At 40.6% G+C, this 22,547-nt stretch overlaps 1 protein-coding gene across 1 annotated transcript in view; it reads left to right on the forward strand.

Annotated features, from left to right (window-relative positions):
- Positions 1–22,062, forward strand: part of CCDC91 (coiled-coil domain containing 91) — a 519,220-nt gene extending 497,158 nt beyond the window's left edge. Inside the window, exon 14 of the mRNA XM_075901364.1 lies at positions 19,727–22,062. The gene's annotated coding sequence lies outside the window, so the exon portion shown is untranslated. The remainder of the gene's footprint in view (positions 1–19,726) is intronic.
- Positions 22,063–22,547: the final 485 nt, after the last annotated feature.

Here is a 22,547-nt window from a genome sequence, read left to right on the forward strand (position 1 = left end):
CTAACCCTTAGCCGAACCCCATCAGCCATACCTCCATTCTATCCTGTTTTGAAATCCTCCTCAAAATATACTTCTCCACTGAGGTCTTGCTAACCATAGCTTTCCCCTTTTATGATACTAGCAAGACATAAAAAACATTTAACGCTATTCCCCCTATAAATCTCTGAAAACACGTGTCACATACCAAAATCACCATTCAGGCTCTGAGAAGTGTCATTTAGGCTCTTCCTCCTTCAGTCCCTCCTGCTGTATCTTTTACCTGTTGCCTTCCCTCTAAATTAAAACCTTTTCTGGGCAAGGATTAGCATGAGCTGCACACAATTGTACAAACAGCCTGGAAGGTGAGCCCTTCTTTGGGAAGCAACCTCTGACAGGGAAAGGACAAGGACCATAGCTGACAAAAGTTACATATGCATATTCAAGGGAGAATTATCTTCTCTCTGCACTTTATTCTAATACAGATGTGTGGGAATACTGAAGCCACATGCAGTATCTAGTGAAGATAAACATTTACTTTGGCTGAGCTGGTATATCAGTAGATAGACATCTGGCTTTGAACTCAATCTCAGTTTGTAGCCTGCTGCTGCCTTGGGATTAATTTCAGAATTTCTGTTTGTTTTTAATATTGAGAAATTGATTCCAGCTGATTTTTAAAGGCCTTCATACTCTTCAAACAAGCAACATACTAAGCAAGGAGGTGGGAGGCAGAAAATGACAGTAATTTTAGATGACATCCACTGCTCCTTAATCCTTCCTAGAAACACTGGGTGAAATCCTGACCTTAGTGAAATTAATGGAAATTTCATTGTTGACTTCAGTAGAATAAGAGATTTCACCCACCATTTCTGGGCATGCTATTCCAGTGGTAGCAATCCCACCTGTCACCTTGTAAAGATATTGACACAGCAAAATATGAGGTTACTTACTGCTATTGCTATCTATGAGTGTATACAGACAAGATGGCTTTCAGTCTGCTTACCACTACTTATGTTATTTTGTAGCTGCCTTTCACCTCTTATTATAAGTCCTTTTGGATACTGAGTCTGTCTGTTTGGCATGCTTTAACAAGCTGTACTGTTCACACACACAGTGTTGTATAAACACATAATGGTCAGCAGAGGCTGTTGAGTTCTGCCATGCTGTGCTGGATCTCTGGAGATGGTGGCTTTCAGGAGTGACATGGGAAAGGAATGGAAGGATAGATGATAGAAGAAACATCATGGTAGAAAGAGAGATGGTTGTAGCAGGGGAGTAAATGAACTTCACTATCACAGCTAGAACATCTACGTGCAAGCAGTGCTAGCTTAAGAAAGAATCAAATGGATCCATATAATTTGAATGTTCAAAAGGATTCTGGGAATGGCTGATCCAAATCTGTACTTCCAAGCTTTTGCCCCCCAAGCTGCTCTCCCAGCTCTACTGCTCTTATGTAAACAATGGAATTTGAGCTCACAGCAAATGAGAATCATCCACTGTATGCAAGGGGTGGGAGGAAGTCATATATCGGTGTCTTTACTTCATGTATTGTATTTCAGCTTCAAGATATTTTGCTTTCATGAACCAATCAGCTCATTCTGATCATTCTCTTTCAAGTGCATTCACCATTCCACTTGACACTAGATGATTTTCAGAAGTAGGTCAAGTGATGTACTTTACAGAGTCGTGAGGAACCCTTCAGAAGGCAAGCCATTACATGAGAAAGAGGTCATCTCCTCCACTCCCCTTCCCTGTGGCAGAACTGAATATTACTTAGACGTAGGATGCCCATCAGATTTCACTGGACTTTGGGCAAGGTGGGAGGGGAGCAGTTCCAGTACTCTGGAATGGGCAAGGGCTGAGACAGAAAGTGCAGGGCTGGGGATAGCTTCAGTGCCACCTGGTAAGCGCTGCCCAGAGCTCCGATTGCTGTTTTCACTGTAAAGGTGGTGGCAGCTGGGAGACCTGGACCCTTTTAAATCACCAGGCTTTGGGTCAGCAATACCCTTTGTCCTTCATTGGTGGGCCTGCCTAGACCATCCCTGACAAGTATTAATCTAGCCAATTATTAAAAATCTCCAATGACAGAGATTACACAGCCTTCCTACAGAATTTGTTCCAGTGCTTAACTACCTGCCAGTTAGGAAGTTTTTGCTAATTTATAACCTAAATCTCCCTTACTGAAAGTTAAACCCATTATTTCTTGTCTTGTCCACAGTAGATAAGGAGAACAATTGATCATTCATGTCTTAATAAAACCTTTTATGTCCTTAAAGACTGTTATTGTGTCTCTCCTCAGTCATCTTTTCTCCAGACTAAACAAGCCCAATTTTTTTAGTCTTTCCTCTTAAGTCATGTTTTCTAGGTCTTTAATCTTTTTTGTTGCTGGCTTCTGGACTTCTATCAACATGTCCATATCTTTCTTCCAGTGTGGTTCCCAGAACTGGACAAAGTACTCTAGTTATGGCTTTATCAGTGCTGAACAGAATAAAAGAATTACTTCTCATGCCCTGACAATACATCCCAGAATGAAGTTTGCTTTTTTTTTTTTTTTTGGAACAATGTTTCATAATTGACTCATATTTAGTCTGCAATCCACTGTAACCTGAAAAACTTTTCTAAAGTACTCTTTCCCAGGCAATCATTTCCCATTTTTTATTTGCACAATTGATTATTCCTTCCCAAATGTAGCAATTTGCACTTCTCTTTATTGAATTTTATCCTGTTTAATTTAGACCACTTCTCCATTTTGTCAAGGTAATTTTAAATTTTTATCCTATCCTCCATAGCACTTGCAATCTCCCGCAGCTTGGTTTCATTTGCAAACTTTAGAAATGTATTCCCTATACCATTATCAAAAATTCTAAATAATTCATGATTATATTGAATAGCATCAGACCCAGGACGCATCCCTTTAGACTCCACTCAGTTTGACCTCCTACCTCAAGTGTGAGCATAGGCATGCACAGCACATTTCATTAGGGCGTGCACCCAAAGAATTTTTTTTAAATGTACTTTGACCCCCATTAGCCACACCCCTGATCCCATTAGCCATGCCTCTGGAGGTAACACTTTCGGGGCAATATGGACACATGACCAGAAATAAAAGGTGTCATGTGACCCTCACCTCCCCACGGACTTTTCCCACCATCCTCTTACCAATAGTGATTAGTTTGGCCCTCACCAAACCCCCTTCATGCAACTATCCTGCAATTGCATTAACCCAATGTGTGTGACATTAACTCTGGGGCAGAGAGGCTAGGGGAAGTGTTCCCTCTAAGAGTTTCCTCCCATGAGCACGATACATTTTTTGCTCATGGACATGGATGTGGGGGGAGTGGAGAGGGACTGGCTGGGGGGCAGGGACTGGCTGGGAGGAAGAGGGGATGGGAAGCAGCTCTGCGGGGGGCGGGGGCCAGCCACACTGTCCCCTCCCCCAAACCCCTCCCCCCCTCTGTCCTGGAGCCAGCCACACTGCCCCAGATCCCCCCCCCCCCCCCCCGTTCCCGGGGCCAGCCATGCTGCACCCGATCCCATGCCCAGGGCATACACCCCCACCTTCCCGCACGGGGTTTAAACTCATCTCGCTTGATGGGGCAGCGGGGTGACATTGCTTGATGGGGCAGCGGGGTGACCCTGCCACATCTTTCTGTGGGGTCCTAAGACCCGCTGGTTTTGGCCACGCATGAGCGGCAAACCTGGCACGGTGTCCGTTCCCCAGAGCACCAAAGCAGCGCTCCTTCACTCACACCCCCTTTGAAACATTAGGGTGTTCCTGGGCACACCCAGCATACCCCGTGCACATGCCTATGATTGTAAGCCACTGATAACTACTCTCTAAGTATAGTTTTCCATACAATTATGCATCCACCTTATAGCACGATTGTCTATACTATATTTCTCTTGTTTGTTTATGAGCAGGTCATGTGAAACAGCATAAAAAGCCTTACTAAATTTGAGATATATGACCTCTACTGTTGTTCCTCATCCACAATCCTGTAACCTTGACTAAGAAGGGTATTGAGCTGGTTGATAACTCCATGTCGACTGTTACTTTATTACTGTAATTTCTTCTAGATACTAACACATTGCTTGCTTGAGTATTTGCTCCATTATCTTTCTGGATACCAAAGTTAAGCTTACTGGTCTAAAATTTTGGGGGTTGTCCTTATTTGCCTTTTCATAGACAGGTTCTATATTTGTCCTTTCCCAGTCCTCAGATATCTCTCCCATCTTCCCCAAGTTCTCAAAGATAAACAGCAATAACTCAGAGATCTCTTCAGCAAGAGTTGTAAGCATTCCAGGAGGTATTTCATCAGGCTCTGCTGACTTGAAGACATCTAAATGTCTAAGTAACTTGTAACTTGTTCTTTTCCTATTTTAGCCTCAGATCTTACACCATTTACACTGATGCTCTTTACATTAGTCATCCAATCACTGCTACCTTTTTTGGTGAAAACTATTAAATGCCTTTTTTATTTCCCTTTGGCCATTGCTGCATTTTCTGTTGTTGCCTTTCTCACTTCATTTAGCAATGGGCCTATCTCTTGCTTTTCATGTATTTTTAAAATGCTTTCTTGATACACTAAATATTCCTATGTAATTTAATCTTGTTCTGTGCCATAGCCTTTCTCATTTTGTCCCCACATGCCTAATTTTTAGATTAATCCATTTGTAATTTGACTTAGTTTGCACCTCTTATATGGCTCTTTTTTGAGTTTCAGATCCTTGAAGACCTGCTGACTAAGTTAGGGTGGTCTTTTGCCATACTTCCTATCTTTCTTACTCATTGATATAGTTTTGTCTTATGCCATTAATAATATCTCTTTAAAAATTGCCATCTCTCCTAAATATTTTCCCCATTAACCTTATTTCTCATGGGATTTTACCATCCAATTCTCTGAATTTGTTAAAGTCTGTGTTTTTTAAATCCACTGTTTTTTATTCTGCTGTTTTCCCTCCCACCATTCTTTAGAACTGTGAACTCATCATTTCATGATCACTCGTCCAAGATGCCTTCCACTTTCAGATTCTCAGTTGGTTCCTTCTCGTTTGACAGAATCAAATCCAAAATAGTTTCTACCCTCATTATTTTCTCTACCTTCTGTAATAAGATTTTACCTTCACTGATCCCCAAAATTGTTGGATAATCTGTACCCTACTGATGATTTTCCCAACAGATATCTTGGTAGTTGAATTTCCCCCCATCGTCGCCAAGTCCTGTGCTTTGAATGACTTTATTAGTTCTTTAAAAAATGTCTCGTTTACTTTCTTGCTGAGTTGTCTAAAGGTTTCTCTTTGTGAAGGAATTGTTTTCTCTCCCCGTGGTGCTGGTACAGCCTTCCTCTTGAGGTGGATCTCTTCCTTGCACTTGGAAGCCTCCATAAGTATGTTTTCAATTAATTCCTCCCAGGCACAGATGCACTTCAGCATAGCTACTGCCTAATGTAGCTCTCTCAACTGCTGTCTGAGAGATTCTACCAATGGGCACCTCTGACACTGGATGGTCCCCGATCCTGTTTTTCTATGACAACCAAATTAAGGCCACAATCTTCGGAAATCTACATCAGGGCCTGAGTTAGAGGCATTAATGGTTGACTTCTCTGTCGAGACCCAGATGCAGCTGGAGTACTTAGAAGCAATGTTGGTATTGGCAACACAGCCTTTCCAGACCATTCTGATTTTATTCTGTCTTCTTCCAACAATCTCCCCCTCAGATTCCCATTTGCTGCCTTTAGTTTACTTGTTTCCCTTGGTTGCTTAGCCTCTGCCTTGGGAGCCCTTCTCTCCTACTTCAACCCTGCCACTTCTTTAGCAAACTGAGGTAGAGGGTGTTCATAAAGCCAAAGGAACAAAAGACAGGACTAGAACCTCAATATTATCCTCTCAACTGACCCCCACTCCAAAACAGTCCCCAGACAAACACATAATCCCTAGCACACCACACACGTAAACATTTAACAAACTAAAAGAAAAAGCCAAACAGATTTGCCCACAAAGAGTTAGTGCTTGCTGCTTCTTCCACAAATTCTCCTATTTGCTGCCCTCCATTCACCAAAGCTGTGGGGTCTGGCTTTTTCCAGCCATTTCAGTTATTCTTCACAATTGCCTATCCAACGATTAGGTGATCTGTGAAGCCAACATATTAATTGGAATATTTAAATGAACAAACATAATCATATTTTCCTACTCAAAAAATACATCAATCAACCTACATTTCTACAAATAACATAGAATAGGCTTGTAATGCCTTTTGCTAGCTACTTCCTGATGATGGTTTTATTGCTGAATCTTTGTGAACTGAAACTGAGTTGTATGGCACTGCTTATTTCAAATGCTCCCAAGGAGCATGCTACATAATTTCTACTCCAGATCTCTGAGAATGAATGAAACAAGCACACAGGGGCAGATGACTGTTTTGCGGGGCCCCGGGCAGCGTAACTCCGCGGGGCTCCCCCTTTGTCACGGCGCATGCGCGGGGCTTTTTTAAGCGCGGGGCCCGGGACGACCACCCCGTTCGCCCTGCCCTATATCCGCCCCTGCAAGCACAGTTTGCTTACACCTTCCCATTCAAAGTAGCATCAGTATCAAATAATAGAGACAGCGGAGACCCTGCACAATTCCAGTCCAACATGGCCTCCCCACCTACAGCCCACCCCACAATAGCCCACGGGATTCAAGCATCATATGCAAACTGTAGCATGTCACAGACAGATTAATCAGTGGAACAAAAGAGACCAGCAGATTACCACAGAGTTTTTCCCTTTGGCTCCCTGCTTCAAATCCAGTTTAGATTGGCAGTGATTTTTTCCAGTACCAATTTGAAGAGTGTTTGGACTATGTGAAATTAATTGATGATCTCAATCTGGGTGCAAATAGGCAACCATACATGTCCCAAAGGCACTATTGAGGCTGGTGTTAATTGGTATGCTAGTGGGAAAATTCAGAAAAGTAACCAAAGACTGAATGAGAAGAGACTCAAGTTGCTTCTCCCACCCTCTGAAGTGCATGTGGCAGCTCAGGGTTAAGGCACTTTGATAGGGGTGCATGTGCAAAGCCAGGTTTTGGAAGCTACAGTCAGTGTCTGGGAGGGTCCATAATTTGTTAGATAGGCCCAAATATATGACAGTATCTGCAATCTACTGCTGTCTGAGCACACTTACGTAGGGGATAGGGAAAGGAAAGTGAGGAATTAAGATGATATGAGTGACCCCTCCCCCCAAATCATAAAGTTAGTCCGTGGTGAGAGAGAGTTTGAACAGCCTCAGTTTGTCCCATGTCTGTTCTGTGGATGAACTGAAGTGCCCAGTGCTCTTAGTCTTGCTTCTTTAATCAGCCTTAAATTAATTTGAGAGACATCAACAAATCTTGTCAATAATTAAAAAAATATATGTTATATCATGCATTGTATTTATACTGCACTGCTGATGTGCTCGTAGCACTGTACAGGCAAGCAAGAAAATGGACGAGGTTATGGAATTTAGGGTGGGAGGGATTGTTCTTCTGCTTTGAATTCTTGGTTGCTGTGTTGTTCAGGGATTATTCCCGTATGGACTCTGACTCTAATTTACTGTCAGGGAGTCTAGAGCTGCGGGTAGGTGTCTTATTAAATCTGTTTGTATTTAAATCTAAGTAACTATAGAAGAGAGTTCTGCCTTGTCTATAACCTTTTAAAAGAAAATCTCTGGCAAATACTCAAAGTGACTGAGTGGTCAAAGCAGCCTCATCTTGAACTGGAAAATCATAGTAGTTTATCATTGAAAAACAAAACAAAAAACACCCAAGGGCACTAATAATTTTACATTTTCATTTTCACTCCTAAAGTGTTGAATCCATTTCAATCACATTGAAGGATAAGGGCAGCCAACAACAACACTCCTCCTGGTGTGAGACCTTTTCATGTCCTCTTTTGGGCTGTAGCAAATGTTTATGACCAATTTATGACCCCCTTTGAAAAGTCAAACTTTTGCCTGTAGACATTGGCCAAGACTTTCAAACACAGAGGGGCTGGTCTTCACTGAAAACTTACATTGACAGAGCTATGTCTTTCAGGGGTGTGAATAATCCATGCCCAGTGAGAAATTTAGCTATGCTGACCTAATCCCAAATGTAGACAGCAGTAGGCTGACAGAAGAATTCTTCTGTTGACCTAGCTATTACCTTGCAGGAAGGAAGGTTATAAACAACAATGGGAGAACCCCTCCTGTTGCTCTAGTGAATGTCTACACTGGAGTCATACAGTGGAGCAGCTGCAGTGCTGCAGTTGTGACGCTGTAGCATTTTAAGTATAGACAGAGTTTAGGATCCTAGAGTTAGATCCCAAAGTCCTTATTAAAATGCATGCTTATTAATGCGTCTTTATAAAATGTCCTTAGCACCCAACCACATGCATTGAACTCATGCAGAGCAGCTGGGAGCTTGGCACTTTGCAAAATCAGGCAGGTGGCAATATCTAGATAGAGGAGCTAAACTGTAGTCACCTATTCTTTGAAATGTTGGCCCAGGATTCCTAAAATTCACCCATCTTAGTGCACAGGAAGCCTGGATCCACAAAAGGACTTCCGTGAGGCAACACCCAACTTTTAGATTCCTTGAAAATCACTGGAATCCACAAACCTTGGATTAGCTGGCTAAGATCCCTGTATAATACATGGAGTGAGATAATTTTCTAAGAACGGGCTCCACAAATGTTAGTACAGAAGACAGGGAGCAATGTAAGGTAGCCAATGGGATGTGGTGACGAAAGAAGTGTGCTCCCTTCATAGAGATGGGTACCCACGTCCTGGCTATAGTGAGACACCTATTTCTGCATTCAGTTCCCCTTTTGGAAACAGTTCTGTTGAAGGAATGGCAACTTAGGCACCTAAGCCATTTCTTGCCAGTATGATTTAGGTGCCTCCTAACACCACAAGAAAAAACTAGAAAAGAGGGCTGTGTGGAAGCAGATGTCACCTTTTTTTATAATCCTTAGTCTAGTTGTTGGGGCACTTGCACTGAATTTGGGAGACCCTGTTTTAATTTCCCCCTCTAGTTGGCAAAGAGAAAGAATTAGAATTTGAGCAAGGATTTCCCACCACTCAGGAGAAAGCCCTAGTGCTGGGCTATGGTATATTTTGATGTCTCTCTCGGCATCTCTTGTTGAAGCTATTCTACTCTGTATACATAAGGAGGAGCCAGAGCCAGAGTAAAAATGGCTCTGTGGCTAGGGAACTCATCTGAAAGGTGGGACACCTAGATTCAAATCTCTTTGCCTCATCAACCAGAGGGAAAAGTTGAACTGGGATTTCCCATGTCCCAGGTGGGTATCCTGACCACTAGGCTGAAAGTTAATCTTCCCCCACTTGTCTGCACTCCCATGTTGTGTGGCTTTAGGAATGCTCTGAGCATGGCTACTGAATAAGGACCCACAGATTGGATAGGCAGTGGAGTGCCTATCTTCATCTGGTGTGATGATTATGCTGGAGCTTAGGTGGAAGACTGATGTCCAGCTGCCTAGAATGAGGCAGCAGTACACATTCCCAGAAGCAGAAACTTTGAGTCATAGAAGACTTTAACAACAGAAAATTAGGTGCTGGGTTTAAGCCCATACTGGGTTATGTTACAGCTCAGTATAGGTTTTGTCAGCTATTGGGATCCATTTCTTTCTTATCTGATACATGGGTTGGCAATAGTTATGGGTGAGCTAGAAAAAGTGGTGAGGTGTGGTTGAAATGGACACTCAGATTCTTAATAACAAAGTTCAAGGTATCTGGCCTTCCTGGTTCTGGGAAAGTAGGCTGGATGACATATTAGAATAAGCTTTCTGCAACTCCCTGTTACAGGGGGATTATGCCTGTAACATGTTCAGAATGGCTCGTCTCTTATGTCACCATTTCCCACTCAGAACCAGGATGTTCAAAAGAGCAAGAAAGTGGCTGACAGGAGGGAATTTACTCAAACTACATCACAATTCAAGGAAAATTGTGTTAGGTTTAGGTTCAGTTTTCCTTTGATTGGTAATATTTATTACCATGTATCTATTACAGTCAGTTATGAGGGTGTGCAACCAGAAACTGAACTTTAGTTCCAAACATGCACACCTAAATCTGAGATACCAAATTATCCCATTGGAGAGATGAAAGAAGTGATTTAAAGATCATTGAAGTCAATGGAAAGACTTATTCTATTAACTTCAAAGAGATTTGTTTTCAGCCCAGGGCATGAAAATGGTGGGGGAGGCAGATGTCCAGTGAGGGATGATAGGAGTTACTACAGAGAACTTTCTGGGTGTCTGGCTGATGAGTCTTGCCCACATGCTCAGGGTTTAGCTATTCGCCATATTTGGGGTCGGGAAGGAATTTTCCTCCAGGGTAGATTGGCAGAGGCCCTGGAGGTTTTTCGCCTTCCTCTGTAGCATGGGGTACAGATCACAGCTAGAGGATTCTCTGCATCTTGGGGTCTTCAAAGTATTTGAAGGCTTCAATATCTGAGATATAGGTGAGAGGATTATTCTAGGAGGGGTGGGTGAGATTTTGTGGCCTGCACTGTGCAGGAGGTCAGACTAGATGATCATAATGGTCCCTTCTGACCTTAAAGTCTACGAGTCTATGAGTCTATGAAACCAATGAGACCTTTGCTGTAATTCGGTTAGGTCAGGATTTCTCCCTGTTGGTCTATGTGATGTCCTGATCATTGGCTTTTCCTCAGCATATTTGCGTGATTTCAGACTTTCCCAGAGCTAACTGCTGATCTTACTAAGGTTGAGCCTATCCCTTCCTACTTTTTATCATTGTCTGAAGGAAAACCAAAGAAAGGGTTTGATCTTGCAGTAGTGCGAAAAATATTTCAAAATAAAAAGTTAGCGTGTGCAAATCTCTTCACAAACTTGAGTTTGAACAAGATCAGCAGGGATACTGATGGTATTTCATCAACTATAATCTTGAGGTAGATTTCCAGTGTAAAATTATTTTCCTGAATATTTAATTAGGATTGATATTTCTTATTTATTATGATGATAGTAATTGGACTTTATTACTAGTGGAAATCAACTGCGTGCTGCCAGTGGTGAACATGTAGGAGAAAAAGAAAATTATATTAGCCATCTTCTTCTGGGAATTATGACTAGAATATATTAGACACTTTCTGGATTTTAAAAAAAAACTGAAAAATTATTATTCATTAAATTATTTTTAAAGACAACTATCTCTAGTAAGGCTATGTTTACACTGCAGGGAAAAGTCAGAAAAAGATATGCAACCATCTTATTGCCTCTATGTAAAACCATGGTACGCCCACATCTTGAATACTGCGCACAGATATGGTTGCCTCATCTCAAAAAAGATATATTGACATTGGAAAAGGTTCAGAAAAAGGCAACAAAAATGATTAGGGGTTTGGAATGGCTGCGATGCAAGGAGAGATTAATACAACTGGGACTTTTCAATTAAGAAAAGAGGAGACTAAAGGGGGATATGATAGAGGTCTATAAAATCATGGCTGGTGTGGAAAAAGTGAATAAGGAAAAGTTATTTACTTATCCCAGAACTAGGGGGTCACCAAATGAAATTAATAGGCAGCAGGTTTAAAATAAACAAAAGGAAGTTTTTCTTCACTCAGCACACAGTCAACCTGTGGAACTCCTTGACAGAGGATGCAATGAAGGCTAAGATTTTAACAGGGTTTAAAAAAAGAGCTAGATAGATTCATGGAGGTTAGATCCATCAATGGCTGTTAGCCAGGATGGGTAGGATTGGTGTCTCTAGCCTCTGTTTGTCTGGAAATGAATGACAAGGAGTGGGATCACGTGAGGATTACCTGTTGTGTTCTCTCCCTCTAGGGCATCTGGCATTGGCCACTGTCAGCAGACAGGATACTGGGCTAGATGGACCTTTGGTCTGACCCAGAATGGCCATTCCTATGTTCTTATATCAAGTTAACTGCATATGGGAAAATAAAAAACTGAAAATGACAAAGTTTTTAGCTCAAAATAGTTGGGTTTTAGATGAAACAGAAAAAAATATTCAAAGAAAGGAGACTGCTAATGAAAATGTTTTGTTTAGTTGAGAATAGTGTTGGATGGAACAATTTTTACCAGCTTTAATTATTACCTTTATTATATGTTGAAATTGACACATAAAAGCAAGTTGACTTTCCTGAGACCACATAGTAGATTAGTGGCAGAGCCAGGATGAGAATTTAAGTTTTCCTGTTTCCTAACCATACGCTTAAAGCCATGGAATGTTCCGTGTATTTGGGACTTATAATTAGTTCTTTTACATAAACAAAAATCACCAAACTCCAAAAACAGAATGGAGATTCCACAATATGGTCCAAATATTCAAATGAGTCTATAAATTTGTACCTGTAATTGTCCATGCTTTTGATTTTTGGTAGAGAAAGCAATCACTTCTGTGTAAAATAGTGATAGAAATGTAGCCGTGTTAGTCTGGTGTAGCTGAAACAAAAAACAGGGCTATGTAGCACATGGTGCTACATAGTCCTGACTTCTGTGTAAGAATGCCACATTTATTTAAATGAGCTTCCTGACTTGTACAAGCCATGTCCAACAAAAATCATGAAGATATAACTTCACTGTAGGCTAGAACTGGGTGCATTTTTGGTTGAACAGTAAATTCAGTGGAAAATGCTATTTGGGGGAAACTACAACTATGAATTTGGGTTGAATATGGTAAATAGTTTTGTCTCAATACGAAAATGAGGAACAAAATCAAAAGAGTCAAAATGGTTCATTTAGCACTAGAAAGAGGGGAGAAATATAGAACATACCATTCATACAACTTAGCAATAAACACTCAAACACCCTCAGATGAGTACCATACCAAGCAATATGAGGGGACAACTTAAACACTCCATCACTGTATAATGTATAGCAAGCTATACTTTAAATAAAATACCAAAGATGAAATTGCATGTTTCCAGTGACACCTGTATGCATGCTTTTACACAACTGAATGAATTACAAGAATAAACATGCAGCATGGACTTGATAGACATGTACATCTACTGCAGATTTTTATTTATAGGCAGCAGGGCCAACAGCCACTGTAGACCCTGGAGTAAGGTTATGCAGGAACCTGACTCCACACCCGTTGGAAGCAGTGGAGCCAGGGGTAGCTGGCATGGCCCCTCCTTCATCTAATCCAAAATTCAATGGTTAACTTCCTTGTCTTCTAATCTGTAGGATTCACTGATTCACATCATCCTTTTCATGGCAGTATTCCTGAATGTCATTCTCTTATATTCATTGGGATTACATCAAGTGGGAAATAAAATAACACATCAAGGAAGATGTCTGCCACTATAAAATGATATCATGACATCCAGTGCAAGCTGCACTGTGCCTGGCTATAAGTGTTCAGCTGTTGTTAGGCTTTATACCAGGGCTACTCTACACACGGACCGTGGGCCACATGCAGCCACCACCTATTTGTTTATGTCCTGCAGTGTGCTTTGGGTTTACACGGGGCTCAACGTATGGCCCATGGGTGGGATCCTTTGAACATGGCCTCTACTAGGAACATGTTCCACAATGGTGAGTCAATATAATGGTCTTCTGTTGATATGTGTTAGTAGTTAAATTCCTGGACTGTAATTGCTCATTAAAAGTGCTGTCATATAGGTGGAAATCGGGTAAATATTGTATTGCTTTAATATCAGCAGAACTGACTTAAATGGGGCCTGCATGTTGTGTTGTCTTGCCTTAATCTTTGTATTCATGCCCATCAATGTGAAAGAAGCTATTTGCGTATATTTGCATATATATTTGCATGTATATGCAACCACACTTAAGTTGCAGCCCTCGGCATGAGCTGTGACTATCATTGTGACCTCTGGGGCTTCCAAAGTTGAGTAGCCCTGCTTTATATGGTACACAGAAGCTGTACAGAGAATCAAATTTTATTCAGCTTTAGGGCACAATCCAGCAATGCCACTCCTTTAAGGTCCAGCCAAGGCCTTCAGCAAAGTGAAGGAACATTGGGAAAGTTCTTTAACCTTTGCTGCCCTTCCAAAAAAAATAACAAAAAAAACAAATGAACAAACTCACTGTAAATTGAAGACAAGCTTCAGTTCTTTGTCACTGGATTCAGAGAATTTCCCTGACTTAGACAGCAGAGGGATCCACCTAATGCATTCCAGTCAGCATGCACTGGACACCTTGCTGCAGAATGTGAGAGAGTGTATATCTCAGCTTTGTTTCTATTCAACTTCTATTTCTTGTCGTTAATCATCTGAAGCCTGCTAGAGGAATGTGATTCCACTAACAACTCCAGAACTGAAATGTGCCACTCTTTTTCAAGTTTTATTTGACCTTCTAATTTATTTGCTCCATTTGTCCTTTATCCCTAGTCTCTCTGTCTCCACATGTACCCCTATTCCGAGATTTTTATGTTAATGCCCTTTTCGTTTTCCTTTTACCTCATTTTATATATTGAAATCTATTCCTTAAAAAATAAATATTAAAAAGGCCTTCCAGTTTTTCTAGGTGAATTCAGGACTGGGGAAAGGCATATCATGATTTATCAATTAATCAGAAGCTTGATTTTTGTAACCCACAGTAATTTCCAAAGTATATAAGGGCCTTTTCTCATGATTACAGAGCTTGTCTATATGATAAATTAGGGCTTAGCAAGGTGGGGTGTGAATTTACAGGGCACTGGTTACTCCTCGCTAACTCCGCATGTAGGTGCTCTAAGGCTGTATCTAGCATTGGAGCTAGGAGTGTGATAAAAGAGACAACAGAAGAAGGGAAAAAGAGAGAATTTTTAAAAGTGCTCCTGCTTGGATGTGTTGGTAACTGGGTGATCATTGTTGACAGTTGTTTCAGGCTGGAATCATTGATATTTCCTTGACCAAGCAAAGTCCTTGGCCCACCTGAGGTCAGGTTGGAAGACTGGATCAATTGTCCAGTGACTGATGAAGGTTTCCATTTTCTTCCATTAACAGGAATCAGGAGAGGCAGAGTTGGATGGGTGAAGCCCTAATCTAGGTGTCTCATATAGAGTATGCTGTAAAGGCTGAGAAATATCATTGCTTCAGGCTCAGTAGTCTTGACACCTATTAGACCTGTCTCTTAGAACAGAAAGATACAGAGAAAAAATCCACACCCAACAAAAAACAAAGCAAGGCACCTCCTCTCTTCCACCTTTACCATTTTACAGTATTACACTGTAACATTTTCAGCATTAACAATCCAAGAATGCTATTGGTGCCACAAGCTACACTTTTATTGACATGTTTCAGACCTTTTAGCAAAGTTCAACGAAATTCCCAGCACGCATCAGACCCTCATTAGAACTACTTTGGTCATGGGATTTATGTTTTCTCTCCCAAAGTCAAATGGACAACAGTACATGACTAGAGGCCTCAAATCTATTAGCGGCTTCCTCCTTATGACAGGTTAACTCAACTGATCTCACTGTTACAAGGATGCTATCTGTGCTTCTTGATGATGTTCTTGTCATCTTGTTCCACAATAAACTTATCAGGCCATGAAGTCTGGTGACTTTTGCAGTGTCCTTTGTAAGGCCTTTATCAAAGGTATCAAATCTAAAGAGCACCACTTTTCTTGCAATATTGCATACATAAAATTCGACACTTACCAACAAGGACTTAACAAGTCTTTGAACTTTCTCACCCATTACCAAGACAGTTTCCCCAATTATCACCTGTAATACCATTAACTCACAAACATCCCACTCTCCCTACCTTTAATATCAGCAATTCACAGACACTTACCTTCCTTCCTCCCCCTTCCCACCCCCCCCCGCATCCCCCTTCTGTTCTGCAATGTGATTTGTCCTTTTCATATTTGTTCATTTTTTTAAATTGTATCCTTTGGTATATATGGTTGTGACTACTTTCTTCCACTATTTGATCTGAGGAAGTGGGTCTGGCCCACGAAAGCTCATCATCTAATAAACCATCTTGTTAGTCTTTAAAGTGCTACATTGTCCTGCATTTTGCTATAAATGTGGGCAGGTAGTTAAAGCCTGCACCCAACACACCTTGTGGAATGGATATATCTTGCAGAATGAATATATCTAAATCCCATCTCTGTTGAGATGTCATTCCTGCAGTGTGCTCTATCCATAAATCCCACAATAGTGGATATTAATTTCTAAAACATTTTTCATAATTCTAAGAAGATTTTTAATCTTTTAACCATTTCTGCTAATATTTTCCTTGTTACAGAACATCAGTAACTTTGATTGTTATCATACCTACATGAGTTTCTGATCTTCCAACTTTGGCTAGAACATCAGTTACATCACTTCTCTATATAACATGTGTTGGAATACACTGAAAAGTCAATTTATTACCTTGCAGTCTGATCCTCTGAACCACCTTGAGAACTACATTCATGATGATAATCTGATTTTTTCTAACAGAGCCAAAGACCTGTGAGGCAGACATCACAACATCCACCTCTACTACTGCTTTGCAGTGCAATTCGAATATCTTTCATTTCAACCATATAATTTGAACTGGTAGTGCAGAGGTGAGCAAATACTGGCCTCTGGGTTGGATCTGTTTTGCCAGATTTAGCCCCTGATGGGCCACCACTACTATATTTACCAGCACCTCCACAGGTTTGGGTGATAGCCACTCCTGTTGCCTGTGGATCACTGTTCCCAGCCCATGGGAACTGTGGGACATGGTGTCCTTGTCCACACTACTTCCTGCAGCTCCCAATGGCTGGGAATGGTGATCCACAGCCAATGTAAGCTGCAATCACTTGTACCTGTGCAGGTAAAGGAAAATATAGTGGCAGTGGCCTGCCAGATGGCTAACCTGGGGGAATTGCTGCCATTGTATTGCCCACCCCCGTGATAGACCATTAGTTTGGAATATTTCTTGTACATTTCCTACTAGGCTACTTGATGAGGACATGAGCACTGTTCTTGAAGGATTTGTCTGATGCAACATCAGCGTACATATTAATTTGTTTAACTTGTGACTGATATAATTGGATGGTCTTTTCTCCAGTTTGTCTTAGTATATATAGCCACATCTGTGTAGTCCTTTGAGCAAGGGTAGGTTCATGTCAGGGAAGAATTGGACCTACAAGCTTCTTCACGTATACTGCCTTCCTAACCTTAACTAATGCTTTTAGTTCCTTCAGTAGCTTTCACACACTTTTTGAAACAACAAGGAGTCTAAGATGATCATTTCAACATTGATCTATTTTGCCAATTCCTGAGCAGACCAAACAGAGATGACATTCAGCTGATTTCTACACCCAATTAGCTGTTGTTTTCTACAAAACACAAGAAGTTAAACATCAGACTGTTCTATACACATTGCTGTTGGGGAGAATCTTACAGCCCCAATTATGATATGAACTGAGGCTGACTGCAAAACATTGCCCTTGGCTAGATTATTGAGAGCAGTATGTTACTGGACAGGTGAGAGATCGTCAACTCTCAGGTGAGCTATCGAGCAGAATGTTTTCAGGCTCTTCTTTACTTTGTCTGCCATCCTTCTCTTATGAGTCAAGTTCTTAGTTCTTTATCCAATGTCACTCTGCAATATACTGAGTTCCTCTCAAAGGCAATACCTTCTCCATCCAATGTCAATTTCAGACAGTGGTTGAACTTCTTATGGTTTGTGGTAAAGTAGGTTGACTCTATTTTTGCTGGATTCAGATAAAATTTGTGTTTCTTTGTCCATCAAGGTGAAATTTCCAAGTCTTGATTCAATTCATTCTGCATTACATCTGTTTCACAGGATACAAAGCACAGCATCATGTGCATATGAGCACACAAAGAGATGGCGTTAGGCACCCTGATAGTACAGCAGAAAAAAAAGGACTTCAACCTGATTCCTGAGGAACTCCTGGCCTGAATGACCTAGTCTTTGAAAAACATAACATTTAGTCTTCCTATTATTTTCCTGCAGGAAATCTCTTGTCCAATTATATATTTTTCCACAGATTCCCGCCTTGCTGAGTTTCAGTAGCAGCCTATTATGTCAGATTATACCAAATGCTGAGATCCAAAACAATTCTTCCTGATGATGATAATGGTGACTTTTGTTAGAATTCATCAATGCTAGACTGACAGAAGGTCACCATTAATTGCAAGGGTCTGCCTGATGTTTTGGTTAGCTTCTATCTTCCCTTCTTCTAGAAGTCATCATAGAAACCTTGATTGTACTGTTCATCCCGTCATCTGAAAGATTACTGGTTAAAAATACATCTTGACAGGACTGGCAAGGATCCCTCTTTTCTGAGCAGCTAAGAGGAGGAACAATAACTGCTGACTTCCAGTAATTAGATAGCCTTCATTTTTCCCATGATTCTTTTATTATCTCCAGAAGTCTGGTTGTAGCCTTCTTCCCCAAGCGCTTTCTCAGATGGTCATAAATGAGGTCCAGTGTAGATGATGTTTTTGGTTCAACCCATTGCACCTTCCAGATTATGTATGAGAAAAAGCTTTCTGAAGCCAGAGTACTCAGTGCACATTTTTAGATTTCTTTTTTCCTCTTGAATAGTCCATTTTGTATTTTTTATAAAGGCTCTGTCCTCATCAATATATGTGAACATGCTAGTTTTGGCATAATGTTCAACCTGCATATTTGCAGACTGTCATCTAATGCTTCTCTACCTTCATTTGACAGGATATTGGTGTTCTGTAGATTGCAAGACTTACTCTGTTTATTCTTGATTCACTTCAATATCATCCTTAATTTTTTCCCCTGTGAGGATCCGTAGCTGGGGTTGTGGTTTCTGTAATGTGGGCACCAAGCCACTAGGAACTGGACTGAGACCACCAACTATTCCGCATAGGCCACCTGATGATAACTTTCAGCCATTCATTTTCCTTTTAATGTGAGTGTTTGAAAGGCCAAATTTCTTCCATGTTGGGTTTTTACCTGCTGCCAGATAGACAGCATGGGATAGGAATATGCCTCATGCCAGACATAATTTTAAATTTATTAACTTGTCATTCTCTTTGCTCTTGATGGGATTTGACAGACTGGCAGACATGCACCTAAATTAAGTTAGTTCTTAACCAGCCTCAGAAAAGCCAAGAAAAACAAAGATAAATTGGGGGAGGAGAGAAGGGTGCACGAGAGGAATAAAAAATGCACTTTGGATTGGAGAAGTTTAAAAAATTATTCTGAGTATAACAACATGAGATGAGACTGCCAAGAGAGTCTCATCTGTGAGGGGAGGTTTAGTGTATGTGTAGTAAGAAAATCCCAGATGCTGTTGCAGTAGGATAACATGGATTTAAATGTAAACTGACTTTGTAAAGGAAAATGCATGTAGTGACCTCAGCTCTGGTCACTAGAGAATAGTAGCCCACCGCATTACAAAACCACTGCTTGAATTAGGCACATTTGGCAGTGTGAGCATTTGGGATAGGCCCAAAGATGAGCGAGTATGAGGATTTGATTTCATTTCCTAGGAGGGTGGTCTTTCCAGTTCAGGGTCACCAATAGGACAGTGCAGTGGGTGTAGAGATGGAAAGGGAAGCACATAATTTGGCTGACTGTCATGACCTGTGGATAATTGGAGATTTAATTTTCCATGTCTCGGCACTCCTTTATTCTTCCAATATAAGCTTAGTCAGCCCCACTCCCCCCCCCCCCCAAAAAATAGACACAGACACATACAGATTTGATGGAAGAAGGTACACAGTAGTTGATCTGCATTATTGACATTTTTCCTCATGGGCTTTGCTGTCATAACAGACATCAGTTTTTAAAGTACATAATATACGCACATTTTGTGTTTGGTTTTTAGGACTGAAGCTGTAATAGATGACATGCCAGCCTGGAAGTACTTGGAATGTGTGGAAAGAGAAGACAGTGAATATTGGTTTGACTTTTATTAAACAGTGAGTTATGTCTACATCAGAGGAGTGTGTGCATATGCACACGTATCCAATGATACAAGTTATGTTTCAGATAAGTCACATTTTCATTTGCAATGCAATTATTATGATTTCATTCTTTGCCCTTCTATGACACACCATAAGGCAAAATTAATTGCTTAAGGTATTGTAAGGTACATGTGTAGCTTTAAACAAACATGATTCTAAAGGTTGATAGCATGAATCACATGAGAAACTCCTCACCCTCACAAATGTTAAGCGACCAAGTTCAAACCTGGGATGAAATGTGTTGCACATATATATTCTGGTAAAGCATCTAAAAATAGAAATAGACTTAAAATGGAGGGAAAGGATCTGATTTTTACAAAGGATCAGAAAAAAATCCCACCCAAGGCTTATAATATTGGTCTGTTTGCAGGAATCTTATAAAGTATTGCCACTTTAAATGTTTTCTCAGGAGAAGTAAATATTTAACATTAGGCTTAAATATCCTCAGTAATTACCTAGCTTCCTTTAAAAAGAGCCCCAGAGGGGTGTCTTGAGACGGTCTCTTTCTGATAGACAGTAGCACGGCATAGAGGCACCACATGCTGATATCCTGTTTCTGACTCTGCCAGAGAATTGAGGGGTGGAGTGAGATTGCTACAGCAACAGCACGTCCAGCAGCAGATGTGCATGCTACTGTAGGTTTAAGCAGGAGACATGTAGGTAGATAGAAATACCTGTGGTGGTAAATTACACATGAAAAAGTAAGTGGCCTCCTTCCTGCGGATGCTGCCGAACCTAGTTAATTTACTCCAGTCGCATATCTGGGATTTAATACACAGAGTAGCAAAGAATTTGCCAGTGACTAAGGCAGGGTACCTGGCCTTGTTTAGAACTGCACCCACAGAGGAAGTGCTCAGATAGTTTGTGTTTTGTTCAAGTGTAGTGCTCTAAAATTGTAAATACAGATGAAAGTATAAAATAGAACTGGCTGAAAATTGGAATTTCTTCAGGAAGAGATTTCAATTTTGCAGAAATTGAATTTTTTGTGGAAAAAACATGTATCATCTACTTTGTGACTGGGACTTTGGTACCCTCCAAAATAATTCTTAATTGTTAATTGAATTCAATGCATACTGGGATAAGACTTTGAAAGTTTAGTCTGTGTTCTATGAAAATTGATGCAGTGCCTACAAGATCACTGATGCTCATAATAATGTATCCACTCTTGGATATCTGAGCTTTGAATTAAGAAACTCTGACTAATATAGGACATATAACTAGGGGGAGATGGTGGTATCTCACACACCACTGTGTGGTAACATTGACTTGTAATGGCAATAATTTCAGATAATGCATCTGGTTATGCAGGTAGGATATCAATAAATTATTTTTGTTTTGTTTTGGAAGTTAACCCAATACCAAGTTCAAGACACAGTGCTTGGTAATTCCTCTTTGACTATTATATAGGAGACTTTAATAAGGGCACCACTTCATTTGATATACTTTACTGGTTTTGCTTCTGTAGAGACAGTGCCCCATATAATGGCGGCATACTCAGCTCATGACATAGGAGACATGAAATAGTGAGTAATGTGTTTTTATGACACATTTGTATTCCAGAAAAGAAGCCTTACTAATCTACTCGGCTTCCTGTTACTTGTTCATCATTCCCCTTTGAGAGAGATTTATGAGGACAAGCACCCGCAGTCTTACGTTGAAAGAAATTAGGGGGTCATATATGTCTACCCATCACAGTGCAATAGAAAGATGATGGGCTTAGATTCTTGAGTGTGTCTTAGCTCTGTTTGGATAGAATGGGGTAGTAAAGGAGCCAGTAAAGGTGAAGTCCAGCAACAGAGTTTTGCATGAATCTAATTTTTCTAGAAATGTTTTGTCAGGATGTCTTATGCCCCAATTGATAATACTCGTATCATAATAACACCCAAAACACATGGCAGTGTACCAACAGGAAGACAGTCCCCACAGAGCTTCCAGTCTGAATCTATTTATGTCACAACAGAGCTATGTTAGAAAATGATTCAGCATGGTTTTCAAACCTATTTTGAGCAGCCAGTGTAGACAGAACCAGTCCATATTAGTTTTGATCATTGTTTTAATTTGGTTTACTAATGCTTTGTCCAGTGCAGTTTGTTAATGTTGCTCATTGATTGCTTCTAAAGATTCCCTTCTTAAAGTAACCCCCTATGACTCCTCATTAAAATCTGTTGAAATAATTTCTGTCTGTTCTTCTTTCCAGCATTTGTAGACTATGACCTTATTCCCCATTACACAATCCTTAGCCATGCTGTGGACAAATGGTTGGTTGAATCCCTGAAGCAAATTATGACAGACGTGCATAAAAATAATACCTGTATACACAACTACAACCGCTCAGGGCATAGACAGGATGCAGTCAGGGCTCAGCAATTACTGCTTCATATTCTGACACATATTAGCCTGCTCTGACCTAGCTGGGATTGCCTGATAATCCTAGAAATTCCAAGTCTTTAAAAAATAACCCCACAAACAGAATAAAATGACCAAAGAATATTAAATAATGCAAAGGCTTTTTAAAATCACAAATACATTTTTGAAGTGTATTAGGTCAAGTTCTTTTCTAACGTACATCTTTTCAATTCAGGGAATTATGACGGGGCCAGATTGCTCTATTCTATGCAAGATTGTATACATTTATTTATTTTGCCCTTTAAGCAAGCCATGTCTACACTATGAGTGAAGGCA

This window comes from Pelodiscus sinensis, chromosome 1 (genome assembly GCF_049634645.1).
Source record: "Pelodiscus sinensis isolate JC-2024 chromosome 1, ASM4963464v1, whole genome shotgun sequence".
NCBI classification, from domain to species: Eukaryota; Metazoa; Chordata; order Testudines; family Trionychidae; genus Pelodiscus; species Pelodiscus sinensis.